Here is a 3,780-nt window from a genome sequence, read left to right as displayed (position 1 = left end):
AGCTTCAGGATTATTGGCATCAGATATTCCCTTAAGTTTTTGTAGAATTTGGCAGGGAACATATCTAAGCCTGAGAGCTTTTCTTACTTTGTTGGTTTTCAGTTACTATTTTAACTTCACTGCCTATTATTGGATTATTTAGAGTTTTAAATCTTCTTGGATCAGTTTTGGTAATTCGTGTGTATCTGGAGAATGTTGATTTCTTCCAAATTTTCTGATTTATTAGTGTATAGGTTTGCAAAATAGTTATTAATATTCTTTTTTATTTGGCAGTATTTGCTGTGGTTTCACCTTTTCATTGCCAATTGCATTGACTTGTGTATTTGTTTTTTTTCCTTTTTGGTTAGATTGACTTAAGAATTGTCTATTTTGTTTACACTCTTGAAGAACCAACTCTTCATTAAATTCTTTGATTTTTTTTTTCTTTTTTGGTACCAGGAAATGAGCCCACAACCTTGGTCCTGCCAGGCATGCAGGCGACACTCAGCTACATCTGTGGTCCTCGTTGATTCTTTTGCATATTTTTTTCTCAATTTAATTGATCTCTACTCTGATCTTTATACTTTTCTTCTTTGTAATAACTTTCAGTTTTAATTGCTCTGTTGCATATGATTTTCAGGCGTACTGGTCAGTTACTTATTTGAGATTATGCTTTTCGTGATGTGAGTTTTCGCAGGTACAAACTTCCCTTGTTGGACTGCCTCTGCTATGCACTGTCAGTCAGGAATTGTGTATTATCATTGTATTTTTGTTCTAAAAACTGTCATATTTCTCACTTAATTTCATCTGTAAGCTACTGTTTAATTGTGTATTGTTTAGTTTCTATGTAATTGCATGACATTTTATTTTCTTTTGTCATTGATTGCTATTTTCATTGTCCAATGATCAGACACTATTATAAATTCAATTTTTACATTTACTTAAGCTTTCTTTAGTAGTTAATATGTGGTCTATTTTGGAGAAAGTTCCATGTGCTACTGAAAAATATGTGTGTCCTGCTCTTATATAGATATTTTTTTCTGTCCATTTCTCCAAAGGTTTTATTTCAGTTTGATTTAATTGTGATCATGGTATCTCCCATGCCATGTAAGTTTCTTTGCTGATATGATATCTAGTTAATATTCTTATTTGTTGAGTTCATGTGCCTATAATATTTGAATGGAAATGGAATACACATCTCTGAAAAAAACTAAACAAAAAAGGGGGATATAAATAAGGAAACTTTTTTATCGAAAAAAATATATATGTACAAAATTAGATAGATACACAGCTACTTTCAATTAGTTCAATGAGAAGAAAGGTTTGTGCTAATAGTGTTTAGACGAGATATCATGTCTACATGTTGTACTATGAATAACTACTATGAAGAGAACAATATGCAATGTATTAATTATTGTAACTGTCTTATTAACCTGTTTCGAAACTGTCTCATTGATATTTTTCTCAATTAAATTAATTTTAAAAAACAAAAAATACTAATATTCTTATTTATGATAGCGGTGTATCGATGCCATCCACTGTGATTGTGTTTATGCCTGTCTACCACGTTCAGTAGCACTTCCTTTATGAAGTTGGATGTGCCATTGTTTAGTGTATATATGTTAATAACTGTTCTTACTTCCTGTTCTCAACCACTATGCAGTGGCCTTCTTTGCCTCTTACAAATAGTTTTGGTTTGACCTCCAGTTTTTGTGGATAGAGCAGAAGTATTCCTGATTTTTTGAGGGGTGCTCTGTTGCAGGGATTATTGTTTTCTATTCTTTGACTTTTAGTCTCTGACCTTCCTTTTGGGAAATACATATTTAATATATACATCATACTGCTCAGTTTTGTTTCCTGATCCTTTGTGCCTGTTTGTGCCTCTTGGCTGGGGAAGTAGCACCATTCCCATTGAGAGCTGGTACTGGTGAGGACACCTACACCTTTCCTGTTGCTGACTCCCTACATTTCCTTCATATTAACTGTTCATTGCACCTGGTATTTTCATTCTTGATAGATATTTTGGTCCATTTAGATTAGTTGTTTCTTTCTAGGATAGCCTTTGGATTTTCTTGAAATGCTGGATTGATGGCTATGAATTTCCTCAGGCTATCCTTATCATGAAAGGAATATTTCACTTTCTCATGTGTTAGCTTTTATTCTACCTGTGCATCCCTCTGCCATTCATCCTTTTTACATAGTTTTGTGTTTTTGCATCAGTGATTATTTAGGAGTAAGACCAGTAAATTTTATTAGTTTATTTATTTACTTACTTATATTAGCACGTGTTCAGAGTACATACCTATATTAGCACGTGTTCACTGTACATAGTGGTCACATTCTGGGGTCAGGAATGCAGGTACATAGCCCGTCTTAATTTGGGGGGCCCCTTTCACTCTCCTCCCTCCAACCCTTATTCTACCTCCATTTACTAAGCTATATTTCCATTTTTCTCCAATTCCTATTTTTCCTTTAAATCCCTTTTATTTTCTTCCTTCCCTCCCTTCTCCTTCATCTCTCTCTCTCTTTCCCATATTAAAAAAAAAGTTATTTCTATTTCTGTCCTCCATTTTCCTCTTTATTTATAGTTTGGGTTTCTGACACAAGAAAAGCAATGCAATATTTAAATGTGCATCTGATTTATTTCAGTTAAGATTGTGATTTTAAACCTGGGCGTGGTGGTGCATGTCTGTAATCCCAGCACTCAAGAGGCTGAGGCAGGAGGATTGTTAAAAGTTTGAGACCACACCTGGGCCACAAAGTGAGTGCACGATCAGCCTGAACTATACATCAGAACTTGTTTCAAAAAATGCAACACAAAACAAGCAAACAAAATTAGAAAACAAAACAAAAGAGTATGGGCTCAAGACACTTCTATGTACTTAAAAATGCCTCATATTTATCTTTATGGCTGAGTAGTTCTCCACTGTAGATGAACACCAGATTTCTCACCCATTCATCTACTGGTGAGCATAGAGCTGTTTCTAAGGTTTAATTATTATCAGTTGTGCTGCTATAAACATGGGCAGTCATGTAGCGCTGCACTTTAACTCTCTGGGAAGATACCGAAGAGGTGGATGGCTGGGTCAACGGGAATCTCTAGTTTTAGTTTTTGAGGAATATCCATACTGCTTTCCATAATGCCTGTACCAGTTTTCACTCCCCCCAACAATGGAGACTTGTCCCTTTCACTTCCCCTGCATTTATTAATGATTGATTCCTTGATAGTGATTCTTTCCAGTGTGAGATAGAATCTTATTTTTTTATTTTATTTTTTCATTCATTTTACTGAGAAAAAAAATAACAATGAAACAGTTTCAAAACAGTTCAGTGGGACAGTGACAATAATTAATACATTGCATATTGTTGTTTTTGTAATAGTTATTCAGAGGACAGGATGCAGACATGATGTCTTGTCTAAAACAATATTAGTACAAGCCTTTCTTCTCAATGAAAAAAACATGGAATGCTTCATGAACGTACGTGTCATCCTTGTGCATGGGCCAAGCTAATCTTCCCTGTATTGTTCCAATTTTGTATACGTGTTGCCAAAGTGAGCTCTTATTGTTGTTTTAATTTACATTTCTCAAATGGTGAGAAACACAGAGCGCTCTTTATGTATTTATTGGACATTTCTACTTCTTCATCTTGTAAGGAGGTATTCTTTTCCCATACCCACTTTTTACTGTCCTTCAATTTGCGGGACAATTTGAATACTTTTTTTAAAAGTACAACTCTAAAAATTTTCTTTTTTTCTTCTACCTGATTTTATTTTAGATATTTAACACACATTGATTGTAA

At 34.2% G+C, this 3,780-nt stretch overlaps 1 non-coding gene across 1 annotated transcript; it reads right to left on the bottom strand.

Moving 5' to 3' along the window:
* Positions 1-3,434: 3,434 nt before the first annotated feature.
* On the bottom strand, positions 3,435-3,540 carry LOC111813047. The gene has a single exon (XR_002818389.1). It is a non-coding gene; the product is annotated as a U6 spliceosomal RNA (small nuclear RNA).
* Between the last annotated feature and the right edge of the window lie 240 nt (positions 3,541-3,780).

This window comes from Octodon degus, unplaced genomic scaffold (genome assembly GCF_000260255.1).
Source record: "Octodon degus isolate 3935 unplaced genomic scaffold, OctDeg1.0 scaffold00161, whole genome shotgun sequence".
Classification (NCBI taxonomy): Eukaryota; Metazoa; Chordata; class Mammalia; order Rodentia; family Octodontidae; genus Octodon; species Octodon degus.
This window is presented reverse-complemented; position numbering and strand designations above follow the sequence as displayed.